Source organism: Eubalaena glacialis, chromosome 3, assembly GCF_028564815.1.
Source record: "Eubalaena glacialis isolate mEubGla1 chromosome 3, mEubGla1.1.hap2.+ XY, whole genome shotgun sequence".
In the NCBI taxonomy this organism is placed as follows: Eukaryota; Metazoa; Chordata; class Mammalia; order Artiodactyla; family Balaenidae; genus Eubalaena; species Eubalaena glacialis.
The window spans coordinates 66,387,296-66,408,870 of NC_083718.1; the positions used below are offsets into that span (position 1 = coordinate 66,387,296).

Genomic DNA, 21,575 nt, shown 5'->3' on the forward strand with positions numbered 1-21,575 from the left:
AAATCCCTTTTGTCATATATAAAGGAACATAATAATGGAAGTGATACTTCATCATGTTTACAGGTTCTACCCATGTTCCACGGACGGGCATTATACGAGGGCATAGTTACCGGGGTTATTTTAGAATTCTGTCTATCCTTCTTCTGATCTTCACTGATTATGTATAAAGAATCTTATAACAATATCATACAATAAGATGTCTCTTTATCAGTCAACACCCTGTAACGTCAAACAGCAGGGTGAAAAGCTTTTAATGAGAAAAAATCTCAGCACACAACTAATTGATAAAATTAGATATGTAAAAGCAAATAGGAAAACTCCAAATGCACAAAAGTTCTTTGAACATATTAGATTCTAACTTCATCAAGTAATAATGTAAACCTCAGCATTCCACTGTTGCAAGCATCTAACTGAGTGTTTTATTTAGTGTATTTCTTCTCTGTGCTTCAGAGGCTGTAGGAAGTGGAGGACATCATAGACTTATTAAATTTACTGAAAATTTCTAATGGATTTTTTTTGTTCCTCTGAAAGCTTATTTTCTCATTTTTGTTTCCCTCTTTCCAAAAAGATCCATGGATCAAACTCTCTCCACTTCTTTGATGGACCACATCCAAGCTTAATTTCTAAGTCATATAAAAGTACAAGATTTCTATTCCTACAGGCTCCCCTCTCTCCCACGTCCTATTTAAGACACACACCATCTTGTATACCTGCTTTTCTCATCCTGATGATTAACTCTCTTCTTCTGGATATAGATATGGAAAAAAAGAGATAACCATGCATTTATAACCAATGAACATGTTTTCCTAAAGCATTCACGAAAACCCTTGTCTGAATATATAATATGCAGTAACACTAATTTTCAGTAAAAGAGGATTCATATTTGACTCAGTGTGCTAGGTATGGCAGAGAAATGCAGTCCTATATTCCTGAAATATAAAGAGTGAATGTTCTACTTTTCTCTCTCTTGGCTTAAGTGTATCTTTCGGTGATGGTTCACATACAAAGAGGACTCTTGTTTATCTTTCTTCTCTGCTTGGATTTAATAAGTTTGATATGGCTGTAGAAATTAGCATGCTGTCAATGTTTTCTAAACCCAGTATCATGGTTGACTTCACAGGGAGGAATTGAGCTAAAGGTTTGTATTGAAAAAAATAATCTGCTAATGAAGTGTTCAATCTCATTGGAAATTTTCAAGGAAATCCTAATTTGTAGTGCAGATTTCGTTGAGAACTGTGGCCACACCTGCTGCACTAACTTGACTTCTTCTCGGTGCTCCAAGTTTACCATGACCACCACCACCAACAACAACAACACTTGGTGCCTCCCCAGCTTTGGGCATGTCTTCTCCAAGGTCACCTGCGCAGCACTCCTCCTCTGTGCTATCGCTGTACCTGAGGTACATTTTATTTCACTGCGTTAAAAAATAATTTCTCTGTATTGTTACATTTTTACATGTCCATCTCCTCTCCTAAGGAATGAGATCCTTATGTACAGAGTCCATGTCATTTATCTATGTTATAGGATAAGGAACAAATTAGAATAGAGGAAAAGGATTGTAAACATTGAAGAGATGGGATGGTTTCTGATGTCTAAAAAGAGTGGGCCAGAATTTAGTGCCTAAGCTTTCTACTCAAATTTCCCAACACCATTAGCATGATGTACCCCTTTATGTCTACTTATGGGAAATAAACTCCATTACGAAGTTAGTTGAAAATGCATTAAAGAAGCAGAGCAAGCTCCAAGTCTTTCCAGTCAAGGGTTTGGGCATTTCATCATGGTCCCTATCACTAAAATACACCACCCCCCAACGTCCCTCTCTGGTTTCTTTTCCTGTGGCTCCTGTTCTGTCGCATGTTACCACATCAATGTGCTTCCACAGACTCAGTCCACCTGAAACTCCAACACTTCTGCTGTGAAGGCTTAAAGATTTAACAGCCTACACAATTCTAGCTTTATCCTGTTAGGAAGACATTTTACTGCAACCCCATTTTTGCCTAACATATTTTGTTGAGAATCTTCTACTAAGGTCCCTGAGAAGTGTATCTTCTCTTCCAGTCAGGGCTTTTCAATAACTCAAACATACAGAAAAGTATAGAAAATAATATAAAGCAGAATTTCCCCACTGTGTGCAAAGGGGTACTGGGGTGTGGCAAATGGGCTATGGGTGTGCTGGGACTTTATGAATCCCCTCAGACCTCAGTGGTGGCAAGAGTGTCCTGGGGCTGCTGGCTGTCTCAGGCCAGCCTCATTAAACTGCCAGAAGCCTCATATGTTTACTCACTATGCCATAAACAGTTCATTAAATTCTATGTGTGCCATAAACTAAAAATGGTTGGGAAATATTGATATAAGACATTTGTGTATACACCAATTAGATTTAACATATATTGTCATTTTGCTATGTTTGTTTTAGAACATTTTTGAGGGAATAAGATATCACAGATACAGCTAAAGTTCCATATCCTCCCCTCTATGCCCCTTCTTTCTCACTCTCCCTAAAAGAGAGAGTGGTGTGTATCTTTCCTGTGCATGTATAAGGCTAGAATTATACATGTATATTCACTTAGCAACCTAAATTATGTGCTTATGAATTTTGCCTAAGTGATCTCACACTGTATGTAAGCATTCTTTCACAATTTAGTTTTAGTTAGGCATTATATTTTTATCATTCCTTCTGTATTGATTTTCAGTTTCATAATGTTGTGGCTGGAAAAGATTCTTGATATAATTTCATTTTTCTTAAATTTGTTAAAAATTATTTTGTGGCCTAACATATTATATAATTGAGAATGATCCATGTGCACTTGAGAAAAATGTATTTTCTGCTATCATTGAATGGAATGTTCTGTATGTGTCTGTCAAGGTCATTCGGTCTATACTGTTGTTCATATCCACTGTTTCTGTATTGGTTTTCTGTCTGGATGATCTATCCATTGTTGAGATTGGGATACTGAAGTCCCCTGCAATACTAATAGTATAGTAATAACATTACTGTCTATTTCTCCCTTCAGTTCTGTTAATATTTGCTTTACATATTTAGGTTCTTTGATGTTGGATACATATATATTTATAATTGTTATATCTTCCTGATGAATTGATACTTTTATCATTATATAATGACCTTCTTTTTCTCTTGTGACAGTTTTGACTTAGAAGTTTATTTTATCCCTGTAAGTAGAGCTATCATGACCATTTGCATGGAATATCTTTTTCCACTCCTTCACTTTCAGCCTATGTGTGTCCTTAAAGCTAAAGTGAGTCTCTTGTAGATAGCATCTGGTTGGATCTTTTTTTTTTTAAATTTATTCAGCCACTCTATGTCTTTTGATTGGGGAAATTTAATCCATTTACACTTAATATAGTTATTGATATGTAAGGACTTACTATTGCCATTTGTTAATTTTTTTCTGTCTGTTTTGTAGCTATTTTGTTCCTTTCCTCCTCTCTTGTTGCCTTCCTTTTTGATTTAATGATTTTCTGTAGTGGTATGCTTTGATTCCTTTATCTTTTGCATATCTACTGAAAGTTTTTTCTTTGTGATTATCATGATGCTTATATAAGTCATTTTATATTTATAACAGTCTATTAAATGCACAATAACTTTACTTACAAGTGTCTGTACTTTTACTTCTCCCCATGTTATTGATATCACAATTTATATATATTTTTAACTTTGTGTATCCTTTCACTACTTATTGTAGTTATAGTTATTCTTAATATTTTATTTTTGTCTTTTAACTTTTATGTTAGAGTTAAAAGAGATTTTGCACCCTTATTATGATATCAGATTATTTTGTATTTGTCTAAATATTTACCATAATCAGTGAGTTTTATGCTTTCATTTTGTTATTTAGTTTCCTTTCATTTCTACTGGAAGAACTCCTTTCAGCATTTTTTGTAAGTCAGGTCTAGTGGTGATGTACTCCCTCAGCCTTTGTTTATCTGGAAAAGGTTATCTCTCTTTCACTTCTTAAGGACAGCTTTGACAGCTGTAGTATTCTTGGTTGACAGTTCTTTTCTTTTCTTTGAATATATCATGCCACTTCCTTCTGGTCTGCAAAATTTCTGCTGAAAAATCTGCTGATAGTCTTATGGAGGTTCCCTTGTACTTTAGTTGTTTTTCTCTTGATGTTTTTAAGATTCTCTCCTTGTCTTTAACTTTTGAATATTTAATTATACTGTAACTCTGTGTGGCTCTCCTTTGGAAATTTTGAACTTCCTGGATCTGGGTACCTGTTTCTTTCCCCAGGTTAGGGGCATTTCAGCCATTAAAAAATATATATATTTAATAATTATTTATTATTTATGGTTATAGGAAACAAATTTTAAACAAATCTGCATACATGTTTTGTTGCTGTGATATATGAGAGAGTGATCAATAAAACTGTCAAGCATAAAAATATCAATGCATTACATCAAGATAAAATTCTGTGGGGGAAGTTAAATGGAAATTCAGCCATTATTTTTTTGAATTAGCTTTTTGTCTATTTCTCTCTCTCTTTTTCTTTTAGGACCCCTATAATGTGTATATTGATCTGCTTTATGGTGTCCTTTAAGTCCCTTAAGCTACTTTTATTATTTTTCAGCCATTTTTCTTTTTGCTCACCTGATTAGAAGAATTCCACTACCCTGCTTTCAGGTTCACTGATCCTTTCTTCCACTTGATATAGTCTGCTGTTGAACCCCTCTATTGAATTTTTTAGTGCAGTTATTCTTCAACTCTGTGATTTCTGTTTGGTACTTAGATTTTCTGTCCCTTTGTTGAAGTTCTCACTTTGTTCATGCATTGATCTCCTGACATTGGTGAGCATCTTTATGACCATTATTTTGAACACTTTATCAGATAAATCTCTTATTTCCATTTTATTAAGATCTGTTTCTGGAGTCTTAGCTTATTCTTTTGTTTGGGACATATTGGGTTGTTTCTTCATTTTCCTTGACTTTCTGTGTTAGTTTCTTCACATTACTTAAAACAGCCACCTCTCCCAGTCTTGACAGAGTGGTCTTGTGTAGGAGATGAACCTTATTGTTCAGCTCACACCAAGCTCTTGGTTGTGTCTCAAACCCTTGTGATTGTCCAAGCTGACTTTTTTGTTCTTAGTAGCTCCCTGTAATTGAAGGTGTGCCAAGACCTGTCAGTGTCACAAAAAGGAGGATAGAAATCTAGATGCAGGTTGATAGGAAGCCAGTTCCTCAGGCAACAGCTGGGAAAGTATGTAGTTAGACACCTTCCAGGGAGAAACTGGGAGATGGTCTCTTTTCGCCTGTTCCCTCTCTGCCCCACAAAAGCTGGGAACCAGACGCGTGTACAAACTCTTTCCATAGAGATATTGGCAATTTGGAGTGGGTTTGAGGGGGAAGTTAGATTTAATATCTGCTGGCTCTGGGAAGTCTCTGGGAATGATTGCAGTCAGCCTCTAGAGTTGTGCTAAATTAGAGGGCTTACCCTCAGGCAGAAGTTTGTAATGTATGCTAATAGGCCTTTTTCAGGGGAATACTGGAAGATGGGTGTTTTTTTCCCTTGTTCTTCTGCAGAGTCCTGGGGGTAGCCCTGGAGAGTCCTTGTGACCCACAAGGAACTGTTTCTTTGGTTGTTATAGTTCTGTGGGTCTCATGGAAGCAAGCTCCGTTGACCTTTTGAGCTAGGTGTTTTGGGATTCCCTCTCTCAGGTGGGAGTCTTAGAATTTGGAGTGCTGGTGGGTGTACAAACCCTTTGCTCCTCAAGGAGAAGTTGGGAATTTGGAATTCCCTCCTGGTTGTTTGATGCTATGCCAGAGTGGGGAGCATGTCTTAGCCTTTCCTACTCATTTCAGTGTGGGTGATATATGCATTTTCTCATTTGTCTGATGCGTAGGAGTTGCTCAGCTAGTTTCTAGATTTCTTTCAGAAGAAATTGCTCCATGTTTAGCTATAGATTTGATATATCCATGTGAGGAAGTGAGTTCAGAAGGCTCCTATGTCACCATCTTGGACTGGAACTACACTAGTTTGTTAATATTTTGTACACTGTTTCATTTTGCATCTCATTTTTCCTTCTGAGTTAAATTTCCTTTACTTTGAAGAATATGCTTCAGAGTTCTTTAAGTGTTAATGAATGGTAAATTCTCAATCTTTGGGGGAAAAAAACTTAGTTTTATTTTGCCCTCCTGAATTATAGTCTTGCTGGGTATAGAATGTTTAACTTTACAGTTGTTTTTTCCTCATAATTTTGAATTATTTTTTTCTCTCTTTTCTTGCTGATAAAAAACTTGTTAATATAATTATTTTTCCTTTGATGATAATGACGACAGTGTCTGGATAGTTTTCTTTCTCTGTATGGCTGTATTTCAGATTTTTTCTTTTTCTTTAGCATTATGTAGCTTCATTACAATATCTTTGAACTGGAATTTGTTTTAAGGCTTAGTCTGCTCAAAACTATTCAATATAAGGGTTAATGTTAACAATGAATTCTGAAAAATCTCAGTCATTACCTCTCTGAACATTGTCTCTCTACCATTCTCCTGATTCCTTCTTTCTAGACTTCTTATTAGTCATATATTCAACTTTCTCATACTAGCCCAATGTGTCCTAATTTTTCTTTAATTATTCTATCACTTTATTTCTCATATTGCATGCTGGATAATTCCTTGACTATATCTTCTAGTTCTCTGATTCCTCCTGCAGTTATGTCTAGTCTATTTCTCTTTTTTTATAAATTTATTTATTTTTTATTTATTTTTATTTTTGGCTGCATTGGGTCTTTTTTTGCTGCACATGGGCTTTCTCTAGTTGCAGAGAGCAGGGTCTACTCTTTGTTGTGGTGTGTGGGCTTCTCATTGCAGTGGCTTCCCTTGTTGCGAAGCAGGGCCTCTAGGCATGCGGGTTTCAGTAGTTGTGGCTCACGGGCTCTAGAGTGCAGGCTCAGTAGCTGTGGGACACAGGCTTAGTTGCTCCATGGCATGTGGGATCTTCCCAGACCAGGGCGCGAATCCATGTCCCCTGCATTGGCAGGCGGATTCCTAACCACTGAACCACCAGGGAAGCCTTGTCTGTCTATTTCTATAATAATATATATTTTTAGAAATTCTATGTATTTTTCCATAGCCCTTTTAATGAATTATATTCATTCTTTTGTCTCCTTAATAATCTAAAACTCATATATTTTTGACATTGTGCTATTGTTCTGAGATTGCTCTATTGTCTTCCATTTGAAACTGTCTTATCTCAAATGTCCTATTATCTTAAATATTTCAGGAACTAATTACACTATTTTTGTGTGTTGATACTGTATCATCTTGGACAATTTCGACTTATGTCATTGAAATTTTTGATCTCACCTTCAGTAGAGATGTTTTTTTCTTCTGGGACTTCCTTGCAGCTTGATGTAAGAACAATTCCACAATTGCTTTTGCTGTGTACTCTAGCTATATTATGATCTATCAATTTCTTGCTTTAGGAATTTAGACATCTTGTACATTTGGACACCACACCCGTGTATGTCTTAGGCCTGAAGTTTCTATTTCTCATGGGAATCTATTTTCCCAATCCAGAAACCCATACAAAATAAATCTTAATGTTTTCCTGTGATAAAGGTAAAAGTTTTTCTAGACTCCATTTCACTCAGAGGGTAGCTCTCTAAGCTCCCTACTATATGCAGGAGTCATACTTTGAAATCTGCATGTCATGTGTTCCCTATGCTTAGTTGGGTTTTAAAATTCTAGCCCATAACTCATAGGGTCTCTTTAGCCCAATATTTCCTCTGGCCGTCTTGATATCAGCTCATGTACGTACTGCTCTGGCTTTAAGTTCCCTTTTCATTTCTGAGTCCAAGAATTTCCTATTACTTATTTTGAATCCACTTTATATCATTATTGTTATATTTATCTGTAGTGGGAAGAGGTGAATAGTTGTCAATGTTAGCTCAAGCTACCAGACTGTTAGAACCGGAAGTCTCTCAATCCTGTTAATCTTAGAACCCAGAGAATTTTAATAATTTCTACAGAATCCTCTTTTATTATGCACTATTAATTAAGATATATATCAGGTATATTCATATATATTCATATTATATATACATATAAATTCAGGTGTATTCATATATGTATTAACACGTGAATATACCAGATTTTATTAAAAATTCAATCCCATGAAATAATGTGTATGTGTATTGGCTCACTACACGGACAGCATCTGTGTTACCTATTTCATTGATCAAGTCTGAGCTGCTTCTTGGCTGTTGTGCATAAGATCAGACTGATTTCTTGGAGATCACAGACAATCCAGACTCTGGGGAAAATGAGATAATTAACCCTTATGAAGGCTCTGAAATCTCTTTTTGTTAGAGAATCATAGAATTTCATGTCTGTTCATGTCATCAATCAGATCTCATCACGTTTCTTACCGTCTACTATTACATCCTTGTGTAAGGAACACCCATTCTTTCCTTAAACGTTTCTAGAAATGGGGATTGTGTCACTTCCCAAGTTAGCCTGTTCATTTTCAAACAGCTCTGGGTATTAGAACAATCTTCTTTACTTTGAGCTGAAATCTATTTCTCTCTAGTGTCTATTCATTAATTCTAATTTTGCCTTCTCAGGTGACATAGAATGAGTGCATGTTCTTTATATAACAATTCTCAAATATTTGAAAAAACCATTATCAATTTTTTGGTGAAATATTCCTCTTTTTAATGATTTTAAATCAGATTACCATCCTAGTTGTTTACTTCTTGACTTGCTCCAGTTTGTTAAGGCTCTTCATAAGATGTTGTTCTCAGTGCATAGTATTCCATATAACAGATGAAAGTATAGTGCAGAACCATGGATGAATTCCTACATTTCTTTTCCTAAAAGAGCTTTTGTTGAAAGTTGAGGCTTTAGTAAGAATCATTAATACACAATACTATGATTTGGTCGGGATTTGTTTCAGATTTTTAAGAGTAATTTGTTAATCTTCATAATTATCATATATAACATAATAACTAAAGACATCTTAATAAGTTATGGCTTTTAGGAAGCAATTTGGGAAATTGAAGGTAGTAAGACATAAAATAGAATAGACATCTTTCTTATGTTAATTACCCATACTTTGCATACCAGTATGTAGTATCAGGGGATCACATCTTGTTTTGTGCTAATCCAAATATTTGTACAAATGGGTCATTAAAAAACAAGAGGTCTCAACAGAAATTAAATTCTCGGTGAGTTTTTCTGGGTCTCAAAATAAAACCACCTTACAGTGGCCAGTTTTGCCTACTAACATACAGGTGGTCAAATCAATAAAGACTAGCTTACACTTATAAGTTTTCTTAAATAAGTCTCCTATGGATTCAAAATATTATTGCTTTCTGGTTTCAAGCAAATATTTAGTCAGAAAAAGGCAAAATACATTTAATAATAAAAGTCACACTTATATTCTAGAGGTTATATCCAATGAGTAGGGCATAAAATTAACGGTTTTAGACTGCCAAGATTCAAATTCTGATGGGATGTGATAAAATAGCTCTAGATGAAAAAACATGCATTTGGAACAATACTGAAGTAGAGAAAAAAGACACCGGCCCCTGGCATTGTGCTGAAACAGAATGTTGACTCCAGTAAGGTGGAATGAAATTTAGATGAGCTTCTACCTCTTACGGGGCACTGAGCAGAAAGTCAAGACATCCTCATTGCATTCAGTTCGGTAGTCAATTTTGAGACATAAATTGATTGGTTTAAGCACGCATTGAATTAGACTTGGGGTAGAATCATGAATAAGACAACACTCCTTACCTTCAAGCGTCTTGCTATTAGTGGCAAATACAGATTTACAAACAAATAATATGCTGTGATAAGGGTATAGGAAGGTGCCCTGAAGAGAGGGAGGGATCATGGAGAGCAGTAGCTTTGGCAGTTGGGGAAAGCAAGCAGTGAGATATATGGATTTAAAGCTGTGCTGTGGAATGATTGGGGTTGCAGATGTTGCAGGAGAGCAGGATGCAAGGGTGTAAAAGTGTTCATGAGATAATTTGCCTTAGGTAGCCTATGGGTATAAATGGGACTGGAAGCTTGCAGATGTCCGAAGTTCAACTAAGTTCAAGATGCACAAACAAAACATTCCAGACACCACCCACTGATGGCACTCGGGCTTAATGCACTTCGTCCTGTCAAGGTTGACTGAGGACCTGGGAAGGGCTGCACAATGACATGAAGGATTTTAATGACTATCACTGACCAGGGAAGGGAGACAAGAGGCAGGAAATTGCATGTTCAAGTAATTAGGGTAGTTTGAAATGGAGAATTGTCTCTGGCTTTATGTAGAGTGTGATTTTTTAAAATTAATTTTTATTGGAGTATAGTTGCTTTACAATGTTGTATTAGTTTCTACTATACAGCAAAAAGAATCAACTATACATAGACATATATCCCCTCTTTTTAGGATTTACTAAATGACCATTTAGGTCACCGCCGTGCATTAAGTAGAGATCCCTGTCCTATACGGTATGTTCTCATTAGTTGTCTATTTTATACATAGTATCAATAGTGTATATGTGTCAATCCCAAGCTCCTAATTCCTCCCAACCCTCCCTTTCCCCTTTGGTATCCATGCATTTGTTCTCTACATCTGTGTCTTTATTTCTGCTTTGCAAATAAGATCGCCTATACCATTTTTCCAGAAAGAGAAAAACAAATATCGTATATTAACACATATATGTATAGTGTGATTTTATGTAGGCTTGGTTAGCAAATCATATGCCAGTTTAGTGATCTTCAAAGAGAAGTCAGTGAGTGAAACCATCCAATGGGGAGCAAGAAGAAAACATTAGACTTTTACTGTATTTTTGTTCTAAATATAAGAACTACATTAAGCCTTATTGTACTTAACATATGTGTTGATGCTGACATATATCTGCGTCAAAAGGTGGAGGCACATGCCATCCGCGGTGACTCTGAGGGATGCGGAGAGGATGGCAATGGTGCCCCCACTTGGTCTTTTGCTCTCAGTGTCTTGTGGCCTGAGCTGGGTTATGTGGGTTTATAGATTATATCAATCAAGTTCAACCAAACTAACGTCTGCAAAGGAACATGTGGCTTAAAAATGGTTACTGCCAAGAAACCTTGATTGAAGATAATATTAATAATGTTATTAATGTAATAATAATTGTTAATAATCAGTTAACAAGAAAGTCTGAGCTGACACTTCTTTTATTCCAAGTATGAGCTCTTTATCTACTCCATTAGAGGTAAAAAATAATGATGACACCATCAGATTTGTCAACATCTTTTGTTTGGTCAGTGTAGAAAAGCACTCGAGTGCCATGTACTAGAATTCCCTACCTTTAACAGACTTCTCCTAAAATCTGTTAGTGACTCTCCTTTTTCATTTACAATATGATTTGATTTGTGAAGGGTGATTTATAACAGAGATTGTCAAACTATGGCCCATGGGCCAAATCCAGCCCACAGAATGGTCTTTACATTTTAAATAGTTGGGGGAAAAAAGAATATTTTATGAGATGTGAAAATTATATGAAATTCAAATTTCAATATCCATAGATAAAGTTGTGTTGTGTTTTATCCACAGATAAAATAAACAACCACGCTTATTATTATTATTGTTATTATTATCATTTTACCTATTATCTATGGCTGCTTTTGCACTACAACAGCAGAGTTGAATAGTTGCAACAGAGACTATATGACTTGCAAAGCCTAAAATATTTTTTATCTGGTCCTTTGTAGAAAAAGTTTGACACCTTTTGGATTGTATACACAGATTGTAGAACTCATATGATATGTAAAATAAAAATCTCAATATAAATTTTTTAAAACTTGCATTGCAGGATTATTACGTGAAATTAATTTCATGAGTAAGTGGCAGACATTGTTCTAGTTGCTTGGAATACATCAGTGAAGAAAACGAAGGTGCCTGCTCTTGTGGAAGTTACATTCTTGTGGGGGTAGACTGCCAAAAATCAATCAACATGATAAATAAGTAAAATATAGAGCATGTTGGAAGATGATAAGTGTTATGGAAAAAAAAGGTAGAGAGGATTGAGAATATAGCTGGTGGAATAGGGGGTAGGGGTGCCTTATTCTTTAATTTGTTTCCTTAAACTTAGTAATTTATTATCATTTTCCCCTCCAAACTTCTTTTGAAAATACAGGACCAATGATTTACTTTAAGTATTTTCTGAATCAAGTTATGGGATAGAACACAAAATGAATTATTGGACTATAAGACTTATGTGTTCCTCTGAGTTGCTGGGAAAAAAGAAGAAATACAGATAAAATATTCTACTCCTTGGAACACTTACTTCCAGAAATGGAAACTCAATTGTAAAGATGCTTGCGGAAACTCCTTGGCAGATAATGCACATAATCCTCTAAGTTGGACCCTGGGCACAGGTCAATAGTTTTCCAATAAGATTAAATGGAAATAAGTAATGTTTCTCACAACATCCTGTTGAAGCATCATATCAATAATAATAGCTGACCTACCAGCTAAGCTACTCTTCTGCTTCTCACTATTTGCTTGATTTTAATTATATGTACGATATGTTTAAGACCATTCTTTAGTAGTCATTCTGCTCTCACTGGTAAACATGGAAACAGGTGAAGTTGACATCGCCACAGTCACCTGTATCCAGTCATCTGTCCAGTGAGGCTGGAAAGGTTTGTTCCACTCAGCTTTGTTTTCTCCTCAGAGTACCTCTCTCTCCTTGTTTCTGAAACCTCTTCGTTCAAGCTTATGGAGTGCCTTCTAAGTATGACAATCTGCTAAGTACCAAAAAGGATACAATAACAAATGAAGAAAATAAAAGAACAAGAAAGAAAATAAAAGCAGAAGATATAATCCCAGTGTTTGAAGAATTTGCATTGGGGAAGAAATACTCATAAAAGTAGGTGCTCCCAGCATTTCTGTTCCAGCAATCTTTCTTTAAATTTTTATTTCCTTCATTAAGAAGTATAAATAAATTCTATTTATCTTGCCAAGGAAAAAAATGTACTGGGACTATCCTCTAAAAAGATCTTTCACTAGCATGATCCTTGGAAAAAACTAATTATTGTAACTTCATTTTTTTTAGATTTAACTCTTTGTTAAAAATTGCATTATAATTGACATATAACATTATATTAATTTCAGGTGTACAATGTAATGGTTAAATATTTGTATATATTGCAAAATGATCACCACAATAAGTCTAGTTAACAATTGTCGCCATACATAGTTATAAAATTTTTTTCTTGTGTTGAAGACATTTAAGATCTACTCTCTTAACTTTCAAATATGCCATAGAGTATTACTAACTATAGTCACCATGCTCTACACTATATCCACAGGACTTAATTATTTTATAACTGGAATTTTGTACCTTTTTGTCCCCTGCACCCATTTCACTCACCTCCTATCCCCTGCCTCTGGCCAGCAGCAATCTGTTCTCTGTATCTATGAGCATTTTTTTAACATCTGTATTGGAGTATAATTGTTTTACACTGTTGTGTTAGTTTCTGCTGTATAACAAAGTGATTCAGCTGTATGTATACATATATCCTCATATCTCCTCCCTCTTGCATCTCCCTCCCACCCTCCCTATCACACCCATCTAGTTGGTCACAAAGCACCGAGCTGATCTCCCTGTGCCATGCAGCTGCTTTCCAGTAGCTATCTATTTCACATTTGGTAGTGTATATATGTCAGTGCTACTCTCTCACTTTGTCCCAGCTTACCCTTACCCCTCCCCATGTCCTCAAGTCCATTCTCTACGCCTGCATCTTTATTCCTGTCCTGCCCCTAAGTTCATCAGAACAATTTTTTTTTTTTTTTTAGATTCCATGTATATGTGTCAGCATATGGTATTTGTTTTTCTCTTTCTGACTTACTTCACTCTGTATGACAGATTCTAGGTCTATCCACCTCACTACAAATAACTCAATTTCATTTCTTTTTATGGCTAATATTCCATTGTATATATGTGACACATCTTCTTTATCCATTCATCTGTCGATTGACACTTAGGTTGCTTCCATGTCCTGGCTATTGTAAATAGAGCTGCAATGAATATTGTGGTACATGACTCCTTTTGAATTATGGTTTTCTCAGGGTATATGTCCAATAGTGGGATTGCTGGGTCGTATGGCAGTTCTATTTTTAGTTTTTTAAGGAACCTCCACACTGTTCTCCATAGTGGCTGTATCAATTTACATTCCCACCTACAGTGCAAGAGGGTTCCCTTTTCTCCACACCCTCTCCAGCATTTATTGTTTCTAGATTTTTTGATGATGGCCATTCTGACCGGTGTGAGATGATATCTCATTGTAGTTTTGATTTGCATTTCTCTAATGATTAATGATGTTGAGCATTCTTTCATGTGTTTGTTGGCAATCTGTATATCTTCTTTGGAGAAATGTCTATTTAGGTCTTCTGCCCATTTTTGGATTGGGTTGTTTGTTTTTTTGATATTGAGCTGCAGGAGCTGCTTGTAAATGTTGGAGATTAATCCTCTGTCAGTTGCTTCATTTGCAAATATTTTCTCCCATTCTGAGGGTTGTCTTTTTGTCTTGTTTATGGTTTCCTTTGCTGTGCAAAAGCTTTTAAGTTTCATTAAGTTCCATTTGTTTATTTTTGTTTTTATTTCCTTTTCTCTAGGAGGTGGGTCAAAAAGGATCTTGCTGTGATTTATGTCATAGAGTGTTCTGTCTATGTTTTCCTATAAGAGGTTTATAGTGTCTGGCCTTACATTTAGGTCTTTAATTCACTTTGAGTTTATTTTTGTGTATGGTGTTAAGGAGTGTTCTAATTTCATTCTTTTACATGTAGCTGTCCAGTTTCCCCAGCACCACTTATTGAAGGGGCTGTCTTTTCTGCATTGTATATTCTTGTCTCCTTTATCAAAAATAAGGTGACCATATGTGTTTGGGTTAATCTCTGGGCTTTCTATCCTTTTCCATTGATCTATATTTCTGTTTTTGTGCTAGTACCATACTGTCTTGATTACTGTAGCTTTGTAGTATACTCTGAAGTCTGGGAGCCTGATTCCTCCAGCTCTGTTTTTCATTCTCAAGATTGCTTTGGCTATTCGGGGTCTTATGTTTTTCCATACAAATTGTGAAATTTTTTGTTCTAGTTCTGTGAAAAATGCCAGTGGTAGTTTGATAGGGATTGCAGTGAATCTGTAGATTGCTTTGGGTAGCAGAGTCATTTTCACAATATTGATTCTTCTAATCCAAGAACATGGTATATCTCTCCACCTGTTTGAATCATCTTTAATTTCTTTCATCAGTGTCTTACAGTTTCCTTCACACAGGTCTTTTGTCTCCTTAGGTAGGTTTATTCCTAGGTATTTTATTCTTTTTCTTGAAATAGTAAATGAGAGTGTTTCCTTAATTTCTCTTTCAGATTTTTCATCTTATTGTATAGGAAAGCAAGAGATTTCTGTGCATTAATTTTGTATCCTGCTACTTTACCAAATTCATTTATTAGCTCTAGTAGTTTTCTGGTAGCAACTTTAGGATTCTCTATGTATAGTATCATGTCATCTGCAAACAGTGACAGCTTTACTTCTTCTTTTTCGATTTGGATTCCTTTTATTTCTTTTCCTTCTCTGATTGCTGCGGCTAAAACTTCCAAAGCTATGTTGAATAATAGTGGTGGGAGTGGACAACCTTGTCTTGTTCCTGCTCTTAGATGAAATGGTTTCAGTTTTTCAGCATTGAGAATGATGTTGGCTGTGGGTTTGTCATATACGGCCTTTATTATGTTGAGGTAAGTTCCCTCTCTGCCCACTTTCTGGAGGGTTTTTATCATAAATGGGTGTTGAATTTTGTCAAAAGCTTTTTATGCATCTATTGAGGTCATCATTTGGTTTTTCTCCTTCAATTTGTTAATATGGGTTATCACATTGATTGATTTTCATATATCGAAGAATCCTTGCATTCCTGGGATAAACCCCACTAGATCGTGGTGTATGATCGTTTTAATGTGCTGTTGGATTCTGTTTGCTAGTATTTTGTTGAGGATTTTTGCATGTATGTTCATCAGTGATATTGGCCTTTAGTTTTATTTTTATGTGACATCTTTGTCTGGTGTTAGTATCAGGGTGATGGTGGCCTCGTAGAATGAGTTTGGGAGTGTTCCTCCCTCTGCTATATTTTGGAAGATTTTGAGAAGGATAGGTGTTAGCTCTTCTCTAAGTATTTGATAGAATTTACTTGTGAATCCATCTGGTCCTGGGCTTTTGTTTGTTGGAAGATTTTTAATCACAGTTTCAATTTTAGTGCTTGTGATTTGTCTCTTTATATTTTCTATTTCTTCCTGGTTCAGTCTAGGAAGCTTGTGCTTTTCTAAGAATTTGTCCATTTCTTCCAGTTTGTCCATTTTATTGGAATATAGTTGCTTATAGTAATCTCTCATAATCCTTTGTATTTCTGCAGTGTCAGTTGTTACTTCTCCTTTATCATTTCTAATTCTGTTGATTTGAGTCTTCTCCCTTTTTTCTTGATAAGTTTGGCTAATGGTTTATCAATTTTGTTTATCTTCTCAAAGAGCCAGCTTTTAGTTTTATTGATCTTTGCTATTGTTTCCTTCATTTCTTTTTCATTTATTTCTGATCTGATCTTTATGATTTCTTTCCTTCTGCTAACTTTGGGGGTTTTTTTGTTCTTCTTTCTCCAATTGCTTTAGGTGTAAGGTTAGGTTGTTTGTTTGAGATGTTTCTTCTTTCTTAAGGTAGGATTGTTTTACTATAAAGTTCCCTCTTAGAAATGCTTTTGCTGCATCCCATAGGTTTTAGGTGGTCATGTTTTCATTGTTATTTATTTCTAGGTATTTTTTGATTTCCTCAGTGATCTCTTGGTTATTTAGCAGCATATTGTTTAGCCTCCATGTGTTTGAATTTTTTACAGTTTTTTCCCCTGTAATTGGTATCTAGTCTAATAGCATTGTGGTCGGAAAAGATACTTGATAAGATTTCAATTTTCTTAAATTTACCAAGGCTTGATTTGTGACCCAAGATATGATCTATCCTGGAGAATGTTCCATGAGCACTTGAGAAGAAAGTGTATTCTGTTGTTTTTGGATGGAATGTCTTATAAATATCAATTAAGTCCATCCTGTTTAATGTGTCATTTAAAGCTTGTGTTTCCTTATTTATTTTCATTTTGGATGATCTGTCCATTGGTGAAAGTTGTGTGTTAAAGTCCTCTACTGTTATTGTGTTACTGTCGATTTCCCTTTTATGGCTGTTAGCATTTGCCTTATGTATTGAGGTGCTCCTATGTTAGGTGCATAAATATTTACAATTCTTATATCTTCTTCTTGGATTGATCCCTTGATCATTATGTGTGTCCTTCTTTGTCTCTTCTCATAGTCTTTATTTTAAAGTCTACTTTGTCTGACATGAGAATTGCTACTCCAGCTTTCTTCTGATTTCCATTTGCATGGAATATATTTTTCCATCCCCTCACTTTCAGTCTGTATGTGTCTCTAGGTCTGAAGTGGGTCTCTTGTAGACAGCATGTATATGGACCTTCTTTTTGTATCCATTCAGGCAGTCTGTGTCTTTTGGTTGGAGCATTTGATCCATTTACATTTAAGGTAATTATCGATATGTTTGTTCCTATTACCATTTTCTTAATTGTTTTGGGTTTGTTTTTGTAAGTCTTTTCCTTGTCTTGTGTTTCTTGCTTAGAGAAGTTCCTTTAGCATCTGTTGTAAAGCTTGTTTGGTGGTGCTGAATTCTCTTAGCTTTGGCTTGTCTGTAAAGGTTTTAATTTCTCCATCGAATCTGAATGAGATCCTTGCTGGATAGAGAAATCTTGGTTGTAGGTTTTTCCCTTTCATCACTTTAAATATGTCCCGCCACTCCATTCTGGCTTGCAGAGTTTCTGCTGAACGATCAGCTGTTAACCTTATGGGGATTCCCTTGTATGTTGTTTGTTGCTTTTCCCTTGCTGTTTTTAATATTTTTTCTTTGTATTTAATTTTTGATAGTTTGATTAATATGTGTCTTGGCATGTTTCTCCTTGGATTTATCCTGTTTGGGACTCTCTGTGCTTCCTGGACTTGATTGACTATTTCTTTTCCCATGTTAGGGAAGTTTTCAACTATAATCTCTCCAAATATTTTCTCAGACCCTTTCTTTTTGTCTTTTTCTTCTGGGACCCCTATAATTCGAATGTTGGTGCATTTAATGTTGTCCCAGAGGTCTCTGAGACTGTCCTCAATTCTTTTCATTCCTTTTTCTCTACTCTGCCTGTGGTAGTTATTTCCACTATTTTATCTCCCAGGTCACTTATCCGTTCTTCTGCCTCAGTTATTCTGCTATTGATTCCTTCTAGAGAATTTTAAATTTCATTTATTCTGTTGTTCATCAATGTTTGTTTGCTCTTTAGTTCTTCTATGTCCTTGTTAAACATTTCTTGTATTTTCTCCATTGTATTTCCAAGATTTTGGATCAATTCTACTATCACTATTCTGAATTCTTTTTCAGGTAGACTGCCTATTTCCTCTTCATTTGCTTGGTCTGGTGCATTTTTGCCTTGCTCCTTCACCTGCTGTGTGTTTCTCTGTCTCCTCATTTTGCTTAACTTACTGTGTTTGGGGTCTCCTTTTCACAGGCTGCAGGCTCGTAACTCCCATTGTTTTTGGTGTCTGCCCCCAGTGGGTGAGTTGTTTCAGTGACTTGTGTAGGTTTTCTGGTGGAGGGAACTGGTGCCTGTGTTCTGGTGTTTGGAGCTGGATCTTGTCTTTCTGGTTGGCAGGGCTGCATCCAGTGGTGTGTTTTGGGGTGTCTGTGAACTTAGTATGATTTTAGGCAGCCTTTCTGCCAATGGGTGGGGTTGTGTTCCTCTCTTACTAGTTGTTTGGCATAGGGTGTCCAGCACTGGAGCTTGCTGGCCATTGGGTGGAGCTGGGTCTTAGCGTTGAGACAGAGATCTCTGGGAGAGCTCTCACCTATTGATATTATGTGGGGTCAGGAGGTCTCTGGTGGTTCAATATCCTGAACTCGGCTCTCCCACCTCAGGGGCTCAGGCCTGACAGCAGGCCAAGCTGTCCAAGACCCTGTCAGCCACACGGCTCAGGAGGGAAAAAAGAAAGAAAACAAATAAATAAATAATAATTTAAAATCTATGAGATTTTAAAGAAATTTTTTATTTTTTATAGGTTCCACGTATAACTGAGATCACATGGTATTTGTCTTTCTCTGTCTGACTTATTTCACTTAGTATAATGTCCTCAAGTTTCATTACATTCAACTCAATAATATTTCATTTATCCTTTTAGAAGCACCTCTGTAGATTGAATAATGCGTTAGTTGAGTGCCTGTACCATAGTCACCTGTAATGTGATGAGGTTCTCTTCAGGGACTCCTAGATAATTTTTCTTCCTGCTGACTTTCACTCTGATTGCTTTATTACTTGAATATAATATGCAATGCCTAAATTTACAGAGGTGCCAAATTATCATATTAATTAACTATTTTAAGGTAATGGTTATATGAAGGGGGAAAATGTTTTCAGAATTAAGCATATAAAACAATTTTTAAATTTAATTAGTGTTTACCTAATATAAAAATATGCATATTATATGGAGCAGAATCAGATACTTTATTTAATAATCAATACAAAATATATTTATTTCTTCCCTTTTTGTACAAGGCTGTTTTTTTCCTTAAAAGATATTTGTTTAGAGTTAAAGCTTGGGTTTTTTGTGTGGAATTACTAGGTTTAAGCAAGTCAGATACAGTCCATGGGAAACAGAAAATTGAAACAAAAAAGCCATTAGGAAATCAGAAGGAAGTCACCAGGTTGAGAGACTAGAGGATGGAATTGAGGAGCAGCAGGCAAAGTCGTTAAGAAATAAGGATGAGAACTCAGAAGCTTAACACTAGGAGGAGAAGAAGAAATATAGGGTCACTAGAGGAACAGAAGAAGACAGAGGGGTTTGCCTGGTGGTTAAGTGGCCAATGCAGGGGACATGGGTTCAAGCCCCAGTCTGGGAAGTTCCCACATGCAGTGGAGCAACTAAGCCCGTACACCACAACTACTGAAGCCCACGCGCCTAGAGCCCATGCTCCACAATAAGAGAAGCCACCGCAATGAGAAGCCTGTGCACCACAACAAAGAATGACCCCCACTCTCCGCAACCAGAGAAAAGCCTCCATGCAGCAATGAAGACCAAATGCAGCCAAAAAAAAAAAAAAAAAAAGACAAAAAGCAAATCCCAGATTAGAGTGCCCTGGACTTAAAACAGTTGACCCCTCCTGGTGGAATCACCTCCCCGCTAGGGAACTTGCAGGGTCTTGACAAGATCAGATTATTCTGACAAACCCTTTTTGAAACAGAGTAGGACCTTATGGTCCTTCTCCCTACCCTCCATGTCCTCAGCCTGCCTTTTGTCTGTGGAAGAACTTTAGTCAACGAATACCTTTAATCAGAGAAGTGAGAAAATGCAGAAACAAAGGAAAACAGTCAAAGGAAACCAAATAATAATAGTTTAGTCATTAAGCATAGTCAAGGACCTTTAGTTCCTTCTCAAGGGCTATAGATAATATTCTGAGCCATATCCTGTGAGCTGTTTTATAGATACTGAAACCCCCACCAGGCAGAAGAATTTAACTACATGATGACCAGAATGTAGCCATGACATAAGCTGCCACAATTCCGAGAACTGGCCTCAGGAAATGGGAACAAACCGACCCTGGAACTAAAGATTAACTGTACTTAAAACAATAAAGATGACACTGATCAGACCACCAATGACCAATTTCAAGATGACTGTCAGAGCTGACTGTGCTGTTTCTACATGTAGCTCCCCCCTTCATCTATAAAAGTTCTTGCCCACTGATGGTCAGTGGGAGGTAGTCGGCCTTTGGACAGGAGGTTGTCGGCCTTTGGACAGGAGTCTGCCATCCTGCTTGGTTGCCGGCATCCAAAATAAAACAAACTTTCCTTTCCACCAACCTGCCCTCTTTATTGGTCTTTGAGTGGCGAGCAGCCAGACCCCACTTTTGGTTACATTTTCTCTCTCAAAACTCACAGTAGCAAGTTCCTCTTGACCCTTGAGTAATTCGTTATCTGTCACTCAACTGTTGGTTAACATAATACTTCTATCTCCTTCCAGATGATAAACATATTATGACATATCTGGGAAAGAGTTGAGGAGATTATGTAATTACAAAGATCACTTTCAGGTCATATGAGACTAATATGCTTTGTAAAAGTGCAACTGTGCACCTCAGATTGGGACTTAAACCCATGTGCCAGGACTCGAACCCAGCCAAAACCCAGACTGGGACTTGAACCCACATGGCTGGGACTCAAATCTGGCCAAAACCCACAGTCTTCCAACTGAGATCACACACCTGGTTTCAGGACTTAATGAAGCTCAGGTTCTTGATGTGTCATCACAGAAAGAATTCAGTGAGAGACAAAGTGATAGGTAAGAAGTGGATTTATTTAGAGAGAAATACACTCCACAGACATAGTGTGGGCCATCTCAGAAGGTGAGAAAGGCACCAGGGTATGGGGTTGACAGTTTTTATAGGAGTGGGTAATTTCAAAGGCTAATGAGTGGGAGGAGTATTCCAGCTATTTTAGGAAGGGGCAGGGAT

At 36.5% G+C, this 21,575-nt stretch overlaps 1 pseudogene; it reads right to left on the reverse strand.

Moving 5' to 3' along the window:
• Positions 1-1,204: 1,204 nt before the first annotated feature.
• LOC133087016 (flavin-containing monooxygenase 5-like) overlaps positions 1,205-21,575 on the reverse strand; it is a 38,934-nt pseudogene continuing 18,563 nt past the window's right edge.